The sequence below is a fragment of the Acipenser ruthenus genome, chromosome 8, assembly GCF_902713425.1.
Source record: "Acipenser ruthenus chromosome 8, fAciRut3.2 maternal haplotype, whole genome shotgun sequence".
In the NCBI taxonomy this organism is placed as follows: domain Eukaryota; kingdom Metazoa; phylum Chordata; class Actinopteri; order Acipenseriformes; family Acipenseridae; genus Acipenser; species Acipenser ruthenus.
In genome coordinates, this window is record NC_081196.1 from 44,807,804 (window position 1) to 44,832,389 (window position 24,586).

Sequence of the window (24,586 nt, forward strand, 5' to 3'; positions counted from 1 at the left end):
ACAAAAAAAATTGCCTTATGAGAACATTTTTATTTTTCAATAAAGATACACAGTTTTGAGTTAAATAAAAACAAACTTATTTGCTTCATGTGAAAATTTATCTTATTCAAAAAAACATTCAATTCTTGAGTTAAATTAAATGTGTTGTTATTTATTTAATTATTCTTCACAGAATATTACATCTGACCCCACCCCCACCCCTGTTACAACTGAACCTGGCCAAGGGGTCAATTGTAACATCAGACACATTACACTTCAAGCCCTCTTACCATATATATATCAGCACTTAAAACAGGATAACTATGGGGATTGGTAGAGGACACATGTAAGTTGTTTGCATCAAAGTCAGGTCAAACTAGCTCAAATCATCAGTGCGTAATGGAGAAAAAATGTTACAACTGTCCCCAGTCTCTCCTAGCTTACAAATGAAAAAGTAAAAGAAAAAGAAAGAGCAAAGCTACCATCAAGGGCTTGCACTGTAATGTAATTGGGGCTATGTTACATAACAATCCCCTACGACCCTAGTTTCATGTACAACATACATTTGTTTAGGAGAACCTATAGGTAACTGTTGGAAAATGTATACAGTACACTAGAAAGCATGTCTATTCTTCTATGCCGTTGACATCCTTAGCCTTTAATTAACTATCACAGACTGTTTCATCTTAAAATGCCTTGGCAATAATAATAATAATAATAATAATAATAATAATAATAATAATAATAATAATAATAATAACGTAACATTATGTTAACGTAACATTATTCAACAGGTTTCATTTGACTTTATGAAGCAAAATTATTTCACTCTACAGGGTGATGCAATAGCTGTATACATAGATCTGTATAGAATTGTAGATGTTCACCTGATGACGACGTAAACATCAATGAAAACATTATTGTTTCACTACTTTTATTTTATTTTTTTTAATAGGAGGCATGCAGCATGGAGGAATGGCCATGTTTACTCAACACAAATTTTAAAGGTTAGTGATTAATGCTTTAAAACACTTACTTACAGTACCTCTCACTTGCAAAACAACTTTGATATTGTATGTTCTTTCCCTGTGAAGAAAGTACAGTACTAGGGTCCCACCTGACACCTCTTAAAGCCATACAGTATTTGCACCAAAGAAAGCTGAATATTTCATGTGAATCTATAGTGTGGTGGCAGATTAAGCAGGCCACCAGAAACTGTTAAATTAAATGAGGAAAGCTATAGAATAAGTATGATAAGGGACTTGCATGGAAATTGTTCTGATAATGACAAGAATTAAAATGTTAACCCTTTTCAGAAAAAATAATCAGAGTTTAGGTCACTGGGTTAGCTGGCCGCAGTTAAGCTGTTATGCCAAATTATGACACAATTTGTCATAACAGGCACCAGGCACATTTCCAGACAGTTAACAGGTCAGGGTGGTCCCTCTGGGGCAGGTTGATTGTATGAGGGGCTCTGTACGTTTGGTACATACACAACCATAGCTATTATTTTGCTCCATTGTTCATCACAATCATTCGAAATCTGTCACCCCCTTTTTTATTTTCCAGTGCTTTCATTGTTTGTGTTAGGTATAGATATTTGCATGGTAAATGCAACTTCTTTCCAGTGTAGGTGTTGATACATGCTTAATGATTACTAACATAGCCTTAACATACCCGCTTCAATGCAAGTAGTCCATGTGGAGACATTTCTAAATGTTTACTTTGCTGTCATAGTAATAGCAATTGTACTATTTTTCTGTAAGGAATATCTTCCAACTTTTCAACTTGGTAGCTAACATTTTGACTGCAATAAAGCCTAAAGCAGTGAATCCGTTATGCACCATATATAATATTCATAATGACAAGTGTACAGCTCTTTAAGACTTGGTAACTTTTCAGCAGTTTTAATATTGACTTTGGTTTTGTAATTTATTGTTTTGAATCTGAAAACAAACGTACAGAATGTGCATGGTAAACTCAGTCGGGCTCGGAGGAATCAATGCTTCTCTGTACACTTGAATCCGATTAAAACCCCAACCCTGGATTTGGGAATTGATTCTTCAAACAGGAGCTTGAATGTGATTACATAGCGTTTGTGCACTGAACTGAATACCTGTCACTCTAAAGAGACCTCCAGATACAGTAGGAGCAGTGCTGAAGAAATCACCCTCAATCTGATCAAGTTTTTACATTGATTAACATTACAATAAAGATCTTCTATTATTACAATTTTGCTGAATAATTCAATTGCATTGAAATTATACCGACTATCAAAATTGGCATGTGAAATGCAGCAACTTTTAGTAGTCTATCTAATATAGATCAATTCTCAACAAGTGAAGGTGAACTAACATCCCTAATAGGCATCTTCTTGTTCAGTAACACCTCATATTTGCCACACTAGTTTAGTATTGATGAAAATAATTAAGTAAATATGTGCATTAGCTATATGACGTATTTTATATTCATATTGAATTAATCTTAAGCCTGAAACTCATACCATTTAGACACTCTGCTACTCTTTACAGAGAGACAAGGGGTGGGGAATGAATTGTCCATTTTTCCTCCCTCAGACCCCATAATTACTAAATACCTTGGTATCTCTGAATAGATAATCGTCTCCGCTTTAAAATATGCTAAATATTGTAATGGTGTGGCGGAGTGTCCTTTGTATATTTTTATGGCTGACAGTCACACATCTTTAGTAAACCTGTGCAGAATGTGACCGAGGGGTTAACAAGATAATTAATAGCTAGTTAATCCCTCGGTCACCACTATAAGAACCTGCAGCTTTGGCTGCACGGTGGAGAGTGTCAGAGGCAGAACGACACAGGAGTAAAGTGAGCTACCTTGGTAACTAAACAGTTGCTATTAGTATTATATATACCTACTTGTTTACATCTGTTCCATTATGTGTTTGTTTGTTTCTATTATTTAATAAAAAGCTGAGCGCCGTTGCATCTCAGTTTCACCAGCCAGTACTGCCTTGTTTTGGATTCATTTCCTGGTCTGACATCACCCTTGCAGCCATCTCTTTCATAGAGCAAGACATCTCAAAAGCAATGTTCTAGGAAAGCAGTACAATTGAGAGTGGGATTTTGTTGCCAGATAATTTCAATCAGACTACTTTATCACTAAATATCTTGGTATCCCTGAATTGAAAAGCGAGAGATTGTAACGAACAGTTTCTCCCACAAGTGCTGTGGTACCCCAAATATGATCAACTTCCCACCAATGCAGAATGACTGGGTATGACATTTTCTCTTGATTTTACCCCCAGTGATAGATTTCTGGCTCAGGAATGCCCAGGACAACACTGCATTGATTATTGTGCCAGTCCTGGCAGTCACCACTCAGGAAAATCATTTTTTGGGTAAAGTAGAGAACAAAAGCTCCACCCAGTCATTCAGGATTGTTAGTAAATGAATCATATTTAGGGTACCACTGAACCTGTGAGATGGATTTGTCACGTTCAAGTCTTATAAAGGTAAAGGAGGAAGCTGTACTCCTAGTGGTTCATTTTCATGCACTGGGCCCGAGTGAAATAAACACGTTGAATCCACTAAACTTTATGAGAAACAAAAACAGACATGATACTTGTATTAGGATAATAGTCTCATTAAGAACAACAAGAACAACAATGGTAATATTACAACGTTTTTAACAATGTTTATCCAAAACCGTTCCTAATTAAGAATATTACTGCAACAATAATGCCAGACTTAAGTTTCTAACAATGTTTTATCACATTTGAAAAATATCATACAAGTATTAACGAAACAATCAAACAAAGATCAATTAAAACCAGTTTGCTTTCAGTCAGGCATACTAATCTAACTAAACCACTCTATACAATACATGTATTAATTCTACTCATTTCTAGGACATCTGTATTTCAGGCAATTAATATATGCTTACCCTCTTCTTTGAGGTGTAATTGATTCAGATATTAGTGATGTCAACCAGTAGGAAAAGGCTTTTCAGGCAGTCTCAAATCAGGATTCACCTGCAGAGGCTGGATTCAAATTCTCGAGCTCAGTTGAGGATCGGAGGTCAGAAAAAGAACCCTTTGGTATTGTTTGATTAACGTTTTTATGTCCAATTTTCCAGCTGCCTACCCACCTTCCATGACATCACCACAACCCCCCTGCGTATGCCGCATATGGCTACAATGTGTCTGCTAGCTATCAAGCTTACCTAAACGTTTAAATTCATACTACAAAATATTTAGCAAGTCCAAGCAAAAATGCACATACTATGCTAAGTCAATATAATTATAATGCATTTGTTTATCACATTTAATCAATACGTTTAGCATTTTATCTTTCATCTTGACTTAACACCTTCACAAAAAATAAACCTCAGCCTATTTCCTCAGAAACCCGCTTCAAGACTAAACCGCACCCTAACCTTTTGACTGATAAAAATACACTGTCTAGATGGCCAGCACAGGTTATAAGTTCATTTCTCACAGAAAATGGTTAGTTAGAAAAAGTCCCCAGCTCTTGCCTAGTTTATAAAAATTCAAGGTGTTGCTGCTTTGCCAAAAAGGTGTTAAAAGAAAAGCCAGCTATAACTCATCTCTTTTTTTAGAGAAATTGGTGCTAGTGAACAGAAAGCAGAGGTTTATTTTGAATTGTAGAAAATGCAGAATGCAACTATACTTTATGAGAAAAACTATTTAGCAGCAAGCAAGCAAGCTCTTCTCTTCAGGTCAAGAGGGACCCCATCTTTTTTCTGTTCTGGTCCCAGGCATCCAGTATCTTGCATCACAGGTATGGTGATCTCTCTCTGGTTGGCACCTAGTATTGCATGTACACCTAATATGGCATGTACTGCAACTCCCTCAGTAAGCTCCCTACACTGCAGGCATACCATGCTTCTCGTGTCTCTCCAGTCTACTGGCTGTTTACAGGCAGGTTGCTCTTATTATTTCCTTTCCATTGAAATTAACCACTGGCTCTCCTGAACTAACCTCAGTATAAACACAACATCTTCCAGTGGTGCAAACTGTACAAGCTCTCTTTTTAAATGGGCCCTGTCTTAGTTGGCACTTGTCACAACTACAATCGGGGTGTCTCGGAGACGCTTGTTTATTCCTGGAATTTATTACTCTCAAACCAAATCTTGTGAAATCCTCTGCAGGACAGTTATGGAAAGTCCCATACTTGTCCATCTCAGTCTGCTCACATAAATATACTAATCTGGGCACACCGTGGGCCATTTTAATGTCTCTAACATAATATGGACTTGCCTCCATATCTGACACTTTCCACACCTCTGTGCTGTGGTCACAGTCAGTGGGTATTTGCAACAACAGATTAGAGAAGGCGCCTACCTGAACACCAGTATTTATTTTATGTATTCTCCACACCTTGCCAGGCTCAAGGGTTTTGATCAACTCTGTGACAGATTGCTCATTAAAATCCTCAACATATTTTTATAGGAGACAATTATCTATTAAGGGATACCAGGATATTTAGTAAATAATGGGTTTGAGCGAGAAAAAATGGGCAATACAAACTCCACCCCTAGTCTTGCTGTGTGTGTGTGTGTGTACAGTTATAGTCAAAAGTTTACATATTTTGTAGCAAAAGTTTTGCTTTTATTATTTATTTCTTAGCAGACACCCTTATCCAGGGCGACTTACAATTGTTACAAGATATCACATTTTTTTTACATACAATTACCCATTTATACAGTTGGGATTTTACTGGCGCAATTTAGGTAAAGTACCTTGCTCAAGGGTACAGCAGCAGTGTCCCCTACCAGGGATTGAACCCACAACCCTCCGGTCAAGAGTCCAGAGCCCTAACCACTACGCCACACTGCTGCCCTACTACGCCACACTGCTGCCCTTTTGTGGATGAAGTCAAAAAAATTACAAGAAATAGATGTCTACAATGATTTATTTCAGCAATTTATTTTGCGAAACTCCAAAAATACTAATAAAAAAGTATTCATACCCTTTGATGCTTTGATAGTATTGTGTACAAAGTGCTAGAAATTTCAATATGATAATATGATAATAACCTAATTCATGAAAAGTCTAGAAAATGCTGGATTGTAGATGAATATTCTTAGAGAGTATAAAAGGGTTAGGCATAGGATGATTGCTGTCATTACCAATAAGTCAATATGGGAAAAAGTAAAGAGCTATCTAAAGAAAATTATTTATTGTCATAAAGCTGGAAAAGGATACAAGAATATTTCCAAGCATTTGAGTATCCCAATTTCAGCTGCTGTTTCTATTATCAAGAAGTACAAGACTCATGGTAGTGTCACAGCACTCCCTTGGTCTGGAAGAAAGAAGGTTCTTTCACCAAGAACAAGTAGAAGAATAACAATCTAAGATTGACTGCCAAATATATTTAAAGTGAATTGGCTGCAAGTGGGACTGGGGTTTTCATTTCAACCATAGGTCAAGTATTTCATGGTGAAGGTCACTTAAAGTTTGCAAAACGGCATTTGAATGATGGATACGAGTTCTGGTCAAAAGGTTTTTTGGAGTGATGAAACAAAAATCGAGCTATTTAGTCCCACTGATAGTCATTACGTTTGGAGAAAGTCTGGTGAGGCGTACAAGAAAAGAAAACCATACCTACTGTCAAGCATGGAGGTGGTAATATCCTTCTATGGGGCTGGGACTTGGTTTAAAGCACAACTGGACGTTCTAACATGACAATGATCCAAAACACACATCAAAATCTATTTCAGAATGGTTAAAAAAAGAATAAAATCAAGGTTCTGGAATGGCCTAGTCAAAGTCCCGATTGAGAATCTTTGGTATGAGTTGAAGAAGGCTGTGCACAAGAGAAGTCCTTAGAATTTGAATGAACTGGAACAATTTTGCATTGAAGAATGGTCTAAAATCACTAAAGCTAAAAAGCTCGTTGACAAATATCCTAATCATTTAAAAGAGGTTATTATTGCTAAAGGTGCCTCAACTAGATATTCATTTAATTTTCCTTGTCAGGGTATGAATACTTTTGAATCAGCATTTTTTGAGTTTTGCCAGAAAAAATGCTTAAATAAATAATTGTAGGCATCTATTTCTTGAAACTTTTTTCCTCATCCACAAAACCAAAACTTTTGCTACAAAAGATTTTTCCTATAATTATTTGTTTTTGAGAAATTTCTAGAAATTATACATTTCCATTGGTATATGTAAACTTTTGACTACGATAGATAGATAGATAGATAGATAGATAGATAGATAGATAGATAGCTCGCTCGCTCTTAATTAATACCTGTACTGTGATTCTTGAAATGTAATTTTGTTTACGACTGTAAGACGCCCCGGATAAGGGCGTCTGCTAAGAAATAAATAATAATAAATAATAGATAGATACGTGTAGTGTTGTGTGTGCAAGATTATGTTCTGTACTGTAATTAGTAAATTAGAACTGTGAGATCTGAAAACTACCTATGTCCTGGCATAAATCTGACATACTGCATAGCCACAAAATATTGGTTGAAGAAAAAAATAATTATCTTTTGCTGCACAATCTAGTCTTCCGGTTATGCGCACCACATCATAAGCGCTGATTGGTTGGGAAATAACCGCGGCGGATAGAGGACATTGCAAGCTGATCTGTAGTGTATTCTATTCATTTTATGCTGTATTTAATTATATAATAATCACAGTAATAATAAAGTACATTTTTTAAAAAATCAGTGTTTTACCATACGTCTTTGGATGTATGAGATTAAGCAATCCGGGATCGTCGGGGAAGCACTGTAAGGGAAGGTAAACTTGCATTTTTTTAGTGCATCAGATTATTGTTTTATTTAATATGCTTATGACGGGTTGTCATATTTGTATATTCATAGAATCTAACTGCATTTGCATAACATCGAGATATGTAATATGTAGTAGTCTAATGAGAACAAACAGGATCATTTGGATGGTTACCGTATCTAAAACTCTTAGTTCTGAGCCGCTATAATGCTGTTCAGATATGTCTGACCACGTAATCACCGCAGAAAAATACACTGTTATCAGGCATTATTTCTTTTTACACTGTTCGAGATCTTCTTTTTAAAATTAGACTACCAGAATCCGTTAGCCTGCATGATTGACACAGCTCACCTCTGCCTCCCTTTGCTGTATGTCGCTCGTGTCTCTTTGTTTCACGAGACTGAGAGAGGCAGCGCCGTTTCAACAGAACAGGACCGTGTTAGCTGTCTGTCTGTGGAGAAAAAAACTGGTTTACTCTTGTTCAGTGGGATATAGCGGGCGAGTTTAAATAACGACGGACAGTCGTGGCCATGGTTTTTTTTTTTTTTTGCATTGAACAAGAACCAAGCGTCTCACTGTGAGTCTCTTCTAAAACTAGAAAGCTGTGTACAGTTTCACACTCGAGCAAGCCTGTGAGGTTTTGATTTGGCTGTACTCAGACTGGATTTTTGATTGGGTTATTTTCAACAAGACGCTTTTTAGTGTAGTTTCAGATAACCCGTGAAACCATGAAACCATTACATATGACAAACTCAGTCATAACATCCTGCCGAAATACCACAGTGCACATACAAACATGAACTAGGAGTACAGCTCAGTGGTAGAGGTGATATGGAGTACTCGGATACTAGAAACTCTGAGTCTTAAATGCATTGATTATTCGGGAGCAGTTTTTTTTTTTGGGGGGGGGGCAAGAGAGTTCACAATGGCAGTAACCCCCCCCCCCTTGATACCCCACTGGCTGTAGCAGCGAACCCACAAGTCTGACTCTGCATGTCATTGGTCACTTACTGAGGTACTGGAAATGTGTCATGCTTGAGTATTTGACTATTATAGTTAAGTATTTCGATTTGCCACTGTTTAGATCATTAAATTAGACCCTGATTTAGTTTTCAATATTGCACCGCTGTATTTATTTTTTCAGTTTGATGGGTGGGTGACGTAGAAGAGAAATGAACTTGTTCAGGGCAGTTTTTGTCTCAGTCAAAGCTTTATTTTTTTAGAAACCATTTTAGGTAGTGATTTCATGATTGCAGGGTTACAGTATATACAATGCAGTAAATCCATCGTTAATGTGTTGTTGACCTAACATGGCTGCCATATTGACTTTTTCATGTCTTCTGTATAGAGGCAGTGCACGTTTAGTTATTGTCCTAAAGTTTGGTACACACCCTTGTTCACATTGTACATGTCTGGGCTTTGGTATGGGAGATAGTTCTGAACAATAATGTCTTAGTTCAATCTCAATGAAGGCATACCTGGCAGCATTGAGTTTTCAAAATAAGGGAGCTTTTGTAATCTGAAATCTTAGTGGCCTGAATTGAAGTGAATACTTCCATAAGACAAAGGTATACAACTGTTCCAGCATGATAGACTGTGATACGGTGCTCCTTCTAATTGCTTTTAAAAAGGAAAGATATCAAACAGAAAAACAACCATGAGATGCTTCACAATCAAATGCTCTCTTGACCCCTGTGGTTCTTATTGTACTGTGGTTACGGTGGCTGATTTGGCAGCAGCCAATACTTTGTGAACATGTCCACTGTAGTTGTTTTTGCACGACAGCAAAGCAAACACAGTTGGCGTTATTACTTTCATCACACAACAAACCTAAAGGCTGAGTTTGGTAATTCACATTGACCTCGTCATCAAAGGACAAACTATGGCACCTACTTTATACAGTGCACATATGTGGCCGATCAATAATACTGCTGTCAGTAACATTAAATTGTCAATTACAGTCAGCACTCACATATCCGACCCTGTAACATTTTGGCTTCAGTGACGGTTAAACGTGTGTGACGCATATCTGATTATTTCTTGTGGGCCCGTTTGTATCTTTTTTGTGTTCCCTGAAAAACTGACAATATCAAAAATACATATCTGAAAGGACTGTTTTAAAATAAGTAGGCTTCCATTTAGATGTAATATATTGGTTTTGTTGGTACAGTACTATATTTAACAGAAGTAGTATTTTAATTCAAAACGATATGATTCTGAAAATATCACTTGCCAAAACTAAAGAGACGACACGTACATACATTTAAATCCGGTATGTAAAATTTCCTATTAACAACTTAACAGCAAAATTAAATCTAAATGTTATCCATGCACAGAACTGTGCAAAAGGCAATGCAATTTAGCAAAACCAAAAGATTAAAAAAACAGTTTCCAGAATTAAAACAGTATCCAAAGTCAGTATTCAAAATTTCAGAATATAGTGCTCGGTAAGGCCCTAATGTCACAGTTCACTTGCAAATGAAAATGCACAAAAGCAACACAAGATCACAGGGAAAACATGACCGCAACTTGTCTCGTTTGCTTTGTTTTGGCTGCATTTTCGTCAGGTGAAACTGCAGGAAGCGCTGTGTAACTGCACAATATAAGACAGACTGATTTGGCAGTAGAGAGAATTAAAAAAAAAAAAAAAAAAACGCAGACTGTGACGGATATTCAAATAAATTGTAACACTGAAGAGATGGGCTTTGTATCAAAAAACTGGTGACGGAGTCGGAAATCGCGTGTGACGGGTAAGTGCGTTAATTCGTTACATATATATAATGGGGATTTTATTTTTAATACAAGGACTGTAAAACACGACTGACGTGTATCTGGGTAACGGATAACTGAGTCCTGACTGTATCTCCTATTTTAAATGAACACACTATTCAATATATAAACACATGTTGTCAATCAATCTGAATTTCTAAAGCAATGTTAATACTGAAATTGTAATAGAAACATCTTTCACTATTTTTGTGTGACTTTAGACTTTCCTGCTGAATACTTTGTAATCTGTGAGTCTGGGAACATGTCTACTACAGATGTGCTGAACTAGTCACAACATGCAAAGATCTCTGCATATGTAACTTTCTTGATCTCCGTTTTTTCCTGTGGCAACGAAAGATGTTATTGAAGCTCTGGTTTTCTGAGCATCACTGGCTTTTTGGTGTTTTTGTGATCTCTCGTGCTTTCCACAAACACCATTCCAGCTCCCATGTCCCACCGTTAAAAAGAAAGTATGCATTTTGCCAACGTTGCTTTGAATTGTGAGAATATGTTGTGGTTGAAATTTGCATCAGTTTTTTTTTTTTTTACTGGGAGGGCTTATTGCATGCAAGCCATCGTAGGTGGTCAAGTATGTGAGCTTGCTTCGTGGACCGAATGCAAGCCTGCCACAGGACTCCCCTGGGTCCTAAACCCTGCTAGTTACAGATGGGGATTGCAGTAACCACACACCGTAGATAACATGGTATCCATGATTTTATTACCTGAAATGTTCGTGAGAAATTGACTTTTGCATAAATTAAGGTTTGCTGATCTAAAGGGGTTTAACAGTAGAGTTTTGAGCAAAATACGGGAGAAAACCTATCCCAGGAGTTGTCTGGGAGGAGTCTCCAAAAAACCCAGTAAATGAGAGTTGACAGGTGTGTGAAGGCTGTATTCATTTACAACTACAGCCAGTTAGAATTAATGGTCTTGTAAAATGTCATTCATTTCTGAGTATTCACATGTATTATTTGCTTTGTAGATAACTAAACAATATTTCAACTCAAACATGTGTAGGGATAGGATTAAAACCTCCAAATAAACCTAACCTAGTCAAACTCTAGTCTTTTCTATGTATGATAAATGTAATTTGTAAAAGCTAAGTGTGATCTGAATCAACAGTGATCGACAGCCAATGAAGTGTAATTTGAACTGGCACTTTCCTGATGAGGAAAAAAAAGAGACGTATGCAAATGACACACAGTGACATTCGGTGAGACTCAGCAGGGTCCAAAACAATAAATTAATAAGTCGCAAGGTCATTGGACAGTATGTGGTTTTATTTTTAACCAAAACCGAACATTATGTTATAGTCTGACAAAATTATTTTATCATGGGGTGAAGCTGTAAACTTCAGGGAGCAGACTCCTGCTGGTGAAAATAGCGGCAGTCTAGACATGGGCACAGATCAAGCTGAGGTCCTGATCAGCTGAACTATAAGGAACAGGCTAAATGAGTGAGAGAATAATGTAGTCATTGTGTGTGTTTGTTTTTATTAATGCTTTCTTTGTGTCATCCCCCCCCCCCCCCGGCCCCCATTACAGGTAGAGTCATCTTTTTCCATGGAGCTGTAACATTCTACTCTGTGGTCTTTATAGAGTACATCAAAGACAATGGAAGCTAACAAGCACATTCTAAATATAACTGGGCATTTACAGTGTGCCTATTGTAGTTACCAATGTATTAGCAATGAAAACTTTCAAATTCATACCGGTACATGTCATCCAGAACACTGTGAAGAAATTGATATAGGCAGGCTGGGTAAGGTTGTAATTTATCAGAGAAGTGCCAAACTGTTTCACTGCCAGGTGTGCTTTTTCACTGGCAAGACCTACACCAGTGTGTATGATCATGTGATCATCAGCCACTCCCTCTCAGGGAATCCCAACACTCTGCTATCAAAAAATAAGCTCAACGAAAATGAGGAGTCGAAGGTACCGCTTAGTGGCATCCAGGAAGAGTTTGTAAAAGAAGAGAAGAACAAGCCAGAAACGAGTGAAGACGTGGCTGAAAATTCCAGTGAGAAAGTGAACGATGCAGACCTGGATAGCCTATACACAACTCCGGCCAAGTTCACGCCACTTAATAGCATAAAGAGTGATGATCAGGAATCAGGTGACAACGATTCCAACAGTCTTGATGTACCTAAAGAGAAATCGGCTAAAAGAAAAAGGCTCCACGGGAGTTCAGAAGATCAGCCAGTGGACTTTGAAGACTGTGACGACCGTGGTTATTCTCCGAATGGCAGTTCATCTAGCTCGAATAAACACCTCGAGCAAGAGGGATCAAAGGGTGCTGCACAGGATGAGGAAGCTGTGTTTCTTTCAAAGTATGTCAAATGCAAAGTAGGAAGGTACTACTGCAAAATCTGCAACTGGAGAGGAAAAATGAAAGGCTTTGTTCTGTATCATGTGAGCCGAAAACATAATATTCCCAAACCCTACGCCTGCAAAGAATGTGACAAGTCCTTTTTTCTGGAGAGCCTTCTTAATAATCACATCCATCTTCACCACAAACAGGGTTTGTACAAATGCCCGTACTGTCCTTTCGAATCGAACTTTCTTCGAGGTATTAGGAAGCATTTAAAACACTGTAGCTCCCAGCATGGGGAGAGTGCTGACAATGAACTCTGGGACAGTGATGAGCAAATGGATGATTAGGATGAAGTCGGTTAGGTTACCACGGTTACCTCCAGAGGGTTTCCGGTCATGTCTGTTTATTTTGATTACTGAGCCACGGGTCCGGTGCTTGTTTGTGGTTTTGCCTGTGTTGTGTTGTGTTGTGTTGTGTTCACAGAGAAACCATCTCAAACTGATCAAGACTCTGGTATATAGTATATACGACTCAACAAAGTGTTTCATAGTCTTGTCACAACAACTTGAACAGTCCACAGCTTTTGCTGAAAGTCTACAAACATGAAACCGGCAACAATACCAAGCTATTGAATACATCACAGATGGGACTTTTTTTGTAAGATGTAGGCTATCTGGTATGTTTAATTCATATTTATCCAGTGTATGTGTGACATAGAGATAGAGAGATACTACACCAGTATACCCCACTCCCCTTAGTTATTTATTTTTGTCAACTTTTTTATTTCTTTATATTCTCTTTTTGGTTATTATTTTTTTGTAATTTATGAACATTTTAATCCAAATAACCATTTACCATGTGATGCCATGATTTATTATTATTATTTTTTTTTAAATATCCAGTGCTCCTTAGGTATAAAATGTATGGCAAAATGAATGAATAGGAGAATCAAAAAAAAATAATCAAAATTAAATTGTTACTAAAAATGCAATGTTTTACACAATGTTTTTTTTCACATTTAAATTCACATTTCACACTGCATGTGCTCAATAAAATTAATATGTGGACAATAGTGATGCATGAAATAATGATTTGATTATTCGGATTGAGTTCCACTGAAATTAGGTGCTGACAATCAGGTGAGGGTCATTGTTGTTGATTAAAATGAAACATGTGAAGAAACAGTTGCTTAGATTTTTGATGACTGCTGTTTCGCTTAGACACTGGAGAACAGCAATCGTCACTCCAGCAGCTGTCTCTTCAGTTATTGCACTTGGAATGGTAAATTAGCCCAACCAACCCCAATGACCCTCACCTGTGGAGAGTTTATCAGAATAATAGAATAATCGGTTTGTACAGTTCTACTGGGAAATGCCGTGCTTCCACAGTAGGTGCTATGATTCTGATTGTATTATACTGTAATGAATTATATCTACAGTCAGTGTGTTAATACAAATTTCAAGGGACCAGCAAAAAAATGTGTATTACCAGTACAGTATGACTGAAATTTCAATTGCAGAACAATGAAAAGTATTATAAATGTAAAAGTACCATGCATTTTATTAAATACAGTTGTAAGTGAAGTTTTAAAAAGTATACATTGCAAATGAACTGCACTTGAAACCTGCATGTCCCATTCTGATCACGGGCATTTTTAAAACACTAAAGCAAGGCGTCCTCAACATCAGATATTGAGCAAATCGGAAATGCTGATGACTTGTGTCCGCAGTTTGCTGTTCATAGTCCGGTATTATTGTACCCCATGTTCATGGGAATGTTGAAATCTGCAGCAACATCTTTCTTTTTCTTGTATGCTGGTGCATTATCCACCGCTTTTAACACATCCACTTTTGTCTGCAAGAATAGTGCACATTTTTGCATTGCTTCATGGAAATGGTGTCAATGCGTGAGCACTATGGTAACTCGAAATGCATCATGGGATCTGTAGTCCGCAAACCGCACTAAAATACAGTAGAGGTGCTAATCTCGATGCAAGTTAATACATTTCCCAATATCCTTTGCACTCAGCTGTTTGAACAAGGGCTGTGTGGGCTAGTGGTTAAAGAAACAGGCTTGTAACAAGGAGGTCCTCGGTTCAAATCCCAGCTCCCTCACTGACTCAGTGTGTGACCCTGAGCAAGTCACTTAACCTCCTTGTGCGTCGTCTTTCGGGTGAGATGTTGTTGCAAGTGACTGCAGCTGCTGCATAGTTCACACACCCCAGTCTAAGTCGCCTTGGGCAAAGGCATTATTGCTAAATAAACAAATAATAATAAAATACTCATAATTAGTTTTATTCAACTATATTCTTCCCTCAGGAGGTTCAAAATAATTGCCACTAACAGGAAATTTGTGTGAAATGAATTCATATTATAAGAAGTAATTTACAATAAGTGACTGCAAAATTTGTCCAGGAACATGTAGAAAATCCGTAGTATCAAGAAAGTCTAATCTGAGTTCCCTTTAATGAGAATTGCCGGTGTATTCGAAGTCGGTATCTTTCAAGTTTCACCTTCATCACATACTCCATTTCCGGACCTTGCAGCTAATTTGTAACGTGCAGAATCTGAATATCATTCTCACAAATATGAGTCATTTCAATCCAAATTAATCTGTAATTAACTTTTCATTTTCCTTTGGTTCTGAACCTCTTCCATTCAGCCCTTGCTGGTATACCTTGACTTAATAAGGCTTCTTCCAACTTTCATCCCTCCATCATATTAGAAGTTCATTAAATGGTGTGTTTAATAAGCATGTAAAACATAGAAGCAAGGGGGCCATATCACAGAGCTTTATTTAAAGGTGGATTAATAAAGTTTCATATTTATGAAACGGATCAAAACAGTCTTGGGGGGGGGGCTTGAGAACCTGTAGTCTAAAAACAGGCACTACATCCAAGCTGGCTATTGTGATTCTTCCTCAAGCACAGACTAAATATTTCATTGCCAGTAAACACTGTTCACAAATTGATCGATGCACCATTGATTGATGACAGATACAACTGCAGCCCAGATGTTTTTTGTTTTTTTTTACAGGGCATATTTAAAATACACATTGCAATACTTAATTAGCCAAGTAAGAAACCATAATGATAACAATACCCTGATGGCATGCCACAGGCCATTATAACACTCCCATGGAAGAGTGATACATTCTGCTGCATATAAGGGTAAATCTGAACATCTATAAGGACAACAATGGGATGCAAAGAATATTACTTTGGGCAGCCTGCTCTCTTGAGCAAAAATATAAAATTATGAGATATGGTTTTATTCATTCCAGTAGGTGTCACTGTTTGCAACTACAGTAGGACATGTTTTTCTTAATTATAGTTGTCATTTTCTGTAATTAAAGTTTACCTGTAATTACATACGTGTTTGCCAGTATATTAGTATCTTTTTCTGTACCATCGCCCCAAGGTTTTGTAGATTGCAATTACAGTTCAAAACTTTTTTTTTTTTTTTTTTTTCTAAAAATGTATAACTGCAGTATACTGCTTATCAGTCCTATTTTGTTGTTGTAGTTTATTTTAACAGTACCAGACAAGGAGCTGTTTCCCAAGCAGGACCTAAGAGTAAAGCTGGCAAGTAAAACTAACACAATTACATACAACCCCATTTAAGTGTCCATGTTTTATTGAGCAATTACACTTCAGCACCTGTTCCAATGTTGTACAAAAAGCGTTCTAATTCCTTGGATACAATAAAAAAAATATATAAGCTTTAAACATGAGAAACCTTCTTCAACAATCATACTGTTATAACAAATAAATGTAATTTTTTTATTTTTATTTTTTTATTTATTTTAGCAGCCAAAAGATTTCTGTTCATACAAATGGTAGGTATTTTGACTCACTCAGTTCAGATATTCATACTGCTGCGGTATTTTGAAGTCTGTGCAAGTAAAAGTAACACAGAAACCAAGATGACATACGAGCTATGATTGTAAGGAGAGTTAGCAGGTTCTTCCTGGAACAAGTGGGCAGATAAAATCTCAAACGAAGTCAACATGTGTTCTTAGAAACTGAGAGAATAATGTGGAATTCCAGTTGGTGTAACAGAGGTATATTTTACTTTTTGAGAGGGAACTGAAATTATAATTTTCACAGATCACCCCAACCCCCCCCCCCCCCCCTTTTTCCCCCCAAAAAGTAAAACCCTTCATCAGTACTGCAAATAATATGGATACAAAATCCACACAGGGCCCTTTTGCAGTAGATGTAATACTTAAAAATGAGTGCATTGAATATAAATCTAAAAAGTTATAAAAAGCTAATGTTTAAAACAAATGTCAATTTCTCTTTTTTATTTAATGCTGTCCTATAAGCTTTAATGAAAACCACAATAAAATAAAATAAACTTTAGAGAACATTTGTGTATGGTTATGAACCCAGGCTGGGCTAAACGCACACACAATATGGAATGATACTGAGGCACGGTATGCGGCGAATTACAGAATGGCATGATGGGTATTTTTTTTTACAGAAAATACAAGATGCGTATTCAAAACAAAAGGAGGAGGTAATCGTCTGGAAGTCTTAGTTTTCTATCATTGTGGGGTATTTAAGAAAATGGAATCAATCGTATACAAAACGGAAAAAATAGCTAGCAGGGTACTTGAAAATACGATCAAGTTATTTAATTTCTGCAAATTGTTCAACTACTACTACATTGATAGTTTTATTCCCTGTGTTTATGTGACCCTTTGAAGCAACGTTACTCAGATTTCAATGAGCTGCGGATGTATTTCCTACATTTGTGAAAATGTTTTAGACAGAAATAAAGCAGGATTACGAAAAGGGAAGGTCAGTTACATATAAGAAAAATATACACTAGTGTAAAGATATGATTATTATTATCATCATATATGTTTGATTTGACAGCCGATTGCATACATAGTCATTTTAGATACCTTTGTTACCCTTATTAATTCTGCAGTGTGGGTTCTCAGTAGCAGATATTAAAACTCAAAATGAGTATTTCTTTGGTTTCAAAACTTGAAAAAAAAATCCAGTCATAGTGTTATTTTTTTGTACCGAGATTTAAAAAAAAAAAAAAAAGTTTACAGAATGACCTTTGAACAGTAGTCTGTGCTATGTTATAAATGAATACTGTAGATACACAGACTTTACTGAACACTGTGAACTGTGCAGTTTTTTGTTATGTGGAAGCTGAGCGGAAACATTTGGAAAGGGCTGTATCAGTACTGCAGACATTTTAAATAAGAAACGAGGGTTGTGTCGAAACCCCAACAAAAAAACATCCAATCCTAAAAAGCAAAACAAAATGTAGAGAACCATATGAAATGGGGGGAATGGTAAAGCACGGATACTGTTTTGTTGGTGTTAACTTAGCATGATGGGAAATGGTTTGTGAATGCCCATAGTCCTGAAGCAAAAAGGCCAGTAAAACTAGTACATTACTGTAGTGCTAAACTTACGGGCAGGGCACATTTTTTAATCAGCCGTTTAGACAAATCAGTGCATGAATAACTATTTACTACAATGTGAACGTGATTTGTTGCAGTATTCTTTGTTCTATATAGTCTACTTTGTGGTGCTCAGCAGCACAATATGAAAAGAACATTTACAACAAAAGAAAACACCAGAAATGCCAACCTCGAAATAAGTGTATTAGTTTATACTAATGTATTTGATACACTTTCTACCAGATGTATTGAATACATTTAACTTAAACCACTTTTAACGTTTATCCGATTCCAGTATCTGATCACAATAACAGTAAAACAAAAGCCACTTACACAAAAAGTCACCAGAGAAGGGTGTTAGAAACAGGAAATCGATGTTCTTGCAGGTTTATATCAGCTTTGAACACGTATACTTACGCTTTAATTGTGGGTAAGCAGTAAACCAGATTAAATGCTAAAAACATCCCTTGAAGCATATATATAACTTGAAGCATATCTATAACATAAATGTTGTGTGTATATATATATATATATATACATGAAAGAAAAGGTTTTTAAAAAATGTACACAATAGGTTTAAAATATTAAAAAACCTTTTATTTTCAGGACGTTTTCGGCAAAAGATGAACACATCACAGTCTGTGTGATCAATCAGTGCTATGGAACAAATTTTGCTCAGAAACAAAAGGAACGCGAGTTTATCTTCAAACTGGGAATGAACATTCTATTCTAATAATCTTGACATCATTCACAGAATTGTTGTATAATTACAAATCTTCAATAAGAAGAAGTTTACTGCACTGTGTTTCCTTTCTTTTTAAACAGCTGAAAAAGGGCTTTTGCCAGAAATGTCCTGAAAATAAAATATATTTTAAATATTTTTAATATATGGGGTGCCGATTAGCATTACAAGAGCCAATCAAATTGCGTGAAAGCACAAAGCAGCCAGATTTTATTTGCATACAAACTCCAGATTTAGCTGGCTACTTAAATATTGAGCTAAATGTTACATTTATTTGAGATTTAAGATTTAGTTAAATATTTATATATATATATATATATATATATATATATAATTCAAATTTATTTAAACAAAATTTAACATTATAACTTGCTTTATGCATGTGTTGAGTACCACAAACTATAGTAATTCTATATGAAGCACATTTAAATTATTAAACAAAAAAAGATGTTGGCAAGTGTGTAAGAATCTAATTTTATTTTCAATATGCATGTTTGAAGGCATATATCCTCCAACATTTTCCTTACTTGCACTGAGTGAAGCACATACTCATGTTACTACTTTTGGCATAATAGACCCCAGATTGAAATTTAAAGTTTTGGAAACAAGCACTGGAAAAAGCACTATACTTAATAAAAAGTGGTGGGAGAAATATATGTTCCACTGTTTCAGTCATGAAAAAGAACAGCCATTGTGTTCTATTGTAGGCAGGGGCGCTGGAACTATGGGTTTATTTAGTCCATTGTCAATTTCATTGAAAAGAGGGGAAAGGTTGACGAGAATACCATTAAGTGACGGAGATACGCGGCCAATTGCGGTGTGATCGTTTTGAATGGACTTTGCAGTTGAACGGAATTCCGAGAGGTGCCTCAGCTGTGAGTTTTTAAAGCAGGTGATGTCAGCTGTGCTGATATGGTGAACACAGCACGGTAAAAACTGAAAGTGGCACAGTTGATGTCATAGGATTTCTCTGTGATGTGTTCTGGAAAATGCAAGGCAAAACGTGTGCTCATACCAATTAAAACTACACAGCCCTGGAAATTGACAAATAACATTACAAAATAAAACCTCTCCTACCTGCTAAGTTTTAAATAGTGTGTGGATGTTTTTGTTTTTTTTGTTTGTTTGTTTTTTTTGTTTTTTGCTATTAATGGCCCAGATCAGTTTACCATGCAATGGTAACTTTTTCTATTGGCCTGAATCAGTTCTCGGCTTTTTAATCATCAACATATGTAAGAGATCACCAATCCTCTGCAATCGGATGTAGAAATTAACTTCCTTATATTGTTAAAGTTTATTACAATACATGTTTATTAAAGATACTTTATGGTAAAGCACAGAGAAGAATATAAAAATGTATGGCGAAGTATTGCAATGTATTTTTTACTGTAAGAGAATACAGTGGGCTCATCAAAATGTCTATTAATTAATTAATTTTATTTTTATTCTCTAAATATTGATCTTTATATCAAGGGGATTTAACATGGGATATATATATATATATATATATATATATATATATATATATATATATATATATATATATATATATATATATGGGGTGTTCATACAACACTTGTGGCAATATGTTTTATGTGTTAAATTCATCACATGCTGAGGTGATAGCAAAACATATAATGTGATATTAGAGCACAACTAATCATTTAAACAAAGTGTAAATAATATGAACTAGTTTCAAAGTGAAAAAAGAAAATGACTGATCTTATTACACCTTCAAGAGCCGAAAGAGACAAGGTCAATCTATCTGTGATAACTACAGCAGCTCAGCTTGATACCTGATTGACTCAGCCAATCCATTTCTAATAAATATTAAACTGTTAGTGCCTACTCGTCAACCTGGAAGCAAAGAAGGTCGATTTATTTTCCCCTGCTATGTCTGCTTACCCATACCTACTGTATGAATCAATGGTTTTCGCCTGTTGTTTGCTGAGATTGGATGAGTAAGTGTCTCACTGTGAGTGTTTTAGTATTTGTAGACTGCACTTTTGGGCTGTGTCTAGCACTGAATCATTGTGTGAACTAGAAATGTGTGAACAAAAGCAAAGATTTTCCAAGTTTAAAGTCTAAAGGAAATGTCATGTAAGATTGAATGGTATATCAGGCTTGAAACTGGCATGAAAGGGTGCCAGACCTGGCCACGTGAATTACAGAATACAGCTATGCTACACCAAGTATGAAGCCGATATCTTGAAGTGCTGGGTTCAGCATCAGAAACCAAAAAGTTGCACCCCAACATGAAAGCCATCTTTGGTCACAGGTGAAAGGTAAGGATGCTGTTAGATTTTCCTGAGGACTTTCTACAACACTGAAAATAATCTTTTTTGAGCTGAAGTGGCTTAGAATATATAGAAGATATTAGCAGTTGTAGTGGCAGTAACGGCAACTTGTATGATTGAAAAATCATACAAGCTGCCCTCAGCATTATACGATGGGCACTGCTGTGTACCTCTTTTCTCAGTATTGTGGTCACTGCCTCTGCCTGTCAGATATCTGACTGGTAGTGGTATTGTCAGTTGTGGGGGAAAGGGTTAATCATTTAATATTTTATCCCTGAACAGTTTGAGTAACTGCAATTAAGCTAAATGTGGTAAATGTGCATCCTCTGTATTGAACAGTGTTGTGCAATACTGTATGGTTCAAACCGAAGGTACCGGGAAGTTGAGTTTCAATTCCTTTTTTGAGGGTTGGGTAAATTAGATATTTTTTGCAATGTAAGTCTGAAATGAAAATAAAATTCATACTATAAAGTTTTTTTATAGTGTGTTTTATGAAAAAATATAAATGTCTCTCATTTACAGATAAAGCAAGGGTCTGATGTGTGGTCCTGTGGCATGATTTCTGGCCAAGTGATATTTTATTTACAAACCCTTATCATTTTCTGAAGCCTGGTGTATGTATATGCTGGCAGGCAGATCCCAGTCTAAAATCATTCTATCCAGAATTTGAGTTGACACTGGTACAAACACCTCTACTGGTAGGATTTGAAATTCTGCCTGCAGAGATCACGACTGGAGTTTGTACCAGGGTGCAGGCTCTGTTTGGGATCCTAACTGATAGCATTTCTAATCTCACTGGATTGGCATCTCTACCTAGAGAATATAAAATGTCCACTCCTGAAATCTAACTGATAGGACCCTTCTGCAATAACAGACTAAATAGGCAACAAAATCAATAACATATGTATGTATATTAAATGCATACTTGCAATATGTGTAGAGATATTGGTATTACATAAAAGGTTGTGCTGTTTAAATATATATTGTGTGTTTAATAAAGAAAGTAAAAAAATAAATAAAAATAACTGTCCTTATCAGGGTATTTGTGTGCAAGATTGCAGATATCAAGTAAGAGCATTGCTAGGACTAGTGCTCTGTAAATAATTGTTTCATCATTAGAGATGTACACACAGAAAACCTGACAGAACTTCACTTCTGCCACAAAGAGAGAGAAAAGCAAGGGACCTAAAATAGAACTTCGTGTGACAACGCACATTCATCAACAATAGCAAAACTGGATTTTGCCCCCACAATAACTATAGTTCTATCAATGAAATTTGTAGCCTATTAAATAAAATGCAAAAAATTGATTCCAAATGTAAATCCCTTCCTTTCTAAAGGAACCACTTTTTATAAGGCCCATAAATCTGGAAGTGTTCAAGAAAGGGGGTTAACGACGTAAAATTAATGGGAGGCTGTGTGGTCCAGTGGTTAAGAAGTGGGCTTGCAACCAGGAGGTCCCTGGTTCAAATGCCACCTCAGCCACTGACTCATTGTGTGACCGTGAGCAAGTCATTTAACCTCCTTGTGCTCCGTCTTTTGGGTGAGATGTAGTTGTAAGTGACTCTGCAGCTGATGCATAGTTCACACACCCGAGTCTCTGTAAGTCGCCTTGGATAAAGGCGTCTGCTAAATAAACAAATAATAATAACAATAATAATGGATGCAGGTGAAGCTAGCAGGCTCATGCAGCCAGTTGCTTTTACATTATTATTATTATTATTTATTTCTTAGCAGATGCCCTTATCCAGAGCGACTTACAATTGTTACAAGATATCACATTACACATTATTTCACATTATACAAATACTACATTATTTTATATACAATTACCCATTTATACAGTGGGGTTTTTACTGGAGCAATCTAGGTAAAGTACCTTGCTCAAGGATACAACAGTAGTGTCCCCCATTGGGGATTGAACCCACAACCCTCCGGTCAAGAGTCCAGAGCTCTAACCACTACTCCACACTGCTGCCCTGCTTGCCGCTACATCTGGACCTGTTTATTGGGGTCTAACAAAAGTCCTATTGTATCCTCCTCCTGCCCATTTCTATAGCAACCACATTGATTTTGTCTGTTTTTCCTGAAGGTAATGTTCAGGTTTTTAAAGAAACAGTCCTTTTTTGTCACAAATGACAGTACATATAATTTTCAAAAGTATTTATAGAAAGGAAAATGTCATAATTATGACAAGCGAAACATTGTATTTAAGTGTAGGCTTATGTGACGGGCAGTGTTGTGTGATACACTGCTGTTACGGATTCTGTCCCGTCAGATGAGGTTAAAAGCTCTATAACCAAGAACGCAGATGAGCCCGTCTCTTTTGCATAGTGGTTAAGGCGCTTCTTTGCGGTGTAAGCCGGAAATATATTTTATAAAATTGCTCATCAAACACCTCTCAGCAGGAACAGATCCTGGACATGCATTGTTTCTGGAAAATGTTAATTTTGTGGCAAGCCAAAGCGTGGGGTTTCTGGTGTGTTATCTATATAATAAAGACGTCTTGAAATGGAATTCATCAATTACAAACACTCCTTACCATTGCACACTGGATGCACAGCGACTTCGCTGAACTTTCATTCTTTTGGTTTTGTCATTCATTCTGAACTCCCCTGCAACTCCTTGCCGTTCTTCAGGTTTATTGACTTTGGAGGAGTTAGTAGTGGGATGTTTCGGTGTTAAGCTGCACAGAAGTTAGTTTGGTCGACTTTCCCTCCTAGTGACAGCAATTATTTTGCCCACGTCTTTAGACGGGCTGTGAAAATGTCTTCAATATATGACGTGAGGAGCAGCGCAATGCCAGTCTTCAGTTTTCAAAATCATTCATATTCTGATGAGGCCACGTCCCTAAATGTATGCCTTCGCCAGGAGTTGTTTAATCACATGGATGCGCAAACCCTGTTTGCTCCAATTTGTTCCTGATTATGTTACATATGTCTATGGCAGGCAATAGAACAGAATATTTTCCTATAAAATGCATCAAAGTTATTTCTCATTTGTTTTGTGGCATTTCTATTCCCTATTATGTAAAGTGTGTTTACATACTTCAGATTTCAAATGGATCAAAAACAAGAAGCACTTTATTATTATTATTATTATTATTATTATTATTATTATTATTATTATTATTATTATTAAAAAGGAGGAATTAAATCATTTGGAGTTTTCTAACTTTGTGTCCACATAGCTAACATTTTAAATATAATATAGCATTTCTGCACTGTTTCTAAAAATTCAAGGCAGACACTTGTTGACGTGGTACTGGTGGTTACAGTTAGTTTCACATACAATGTTTTTTCTTTCTTCCTAAAA

General features: G+C 36.4%; 1 protein-coding gene across 4 annotated transcripts in view; it reads left to right on the top strand.

Annotated features, from left to right (window-relative positions):
- LOC117406960 (regulator of nonsense transcripts 3A-like) overlaps positions 1-13,877 on the top strand; it is a 29,872-nt gene extending 15,995 nt beyond the window's left edge. For all 4 annotated transcript variants that reach the window (XM_059029067.1, XM_059029064.1, XM_059029068.1 and 1 more), the window contains 2 exons: positions 935-986; positions 12,037-13,877. The gene's annotated coding sequence lies outside the window, so the exon portion shown is untranslated. The remainder of the gene's footprint in view (positions 1-934; positions 987-12,036) is intronic.
- Positions 13,878-24,586: the final 10,709 nt, after the last annotated feature.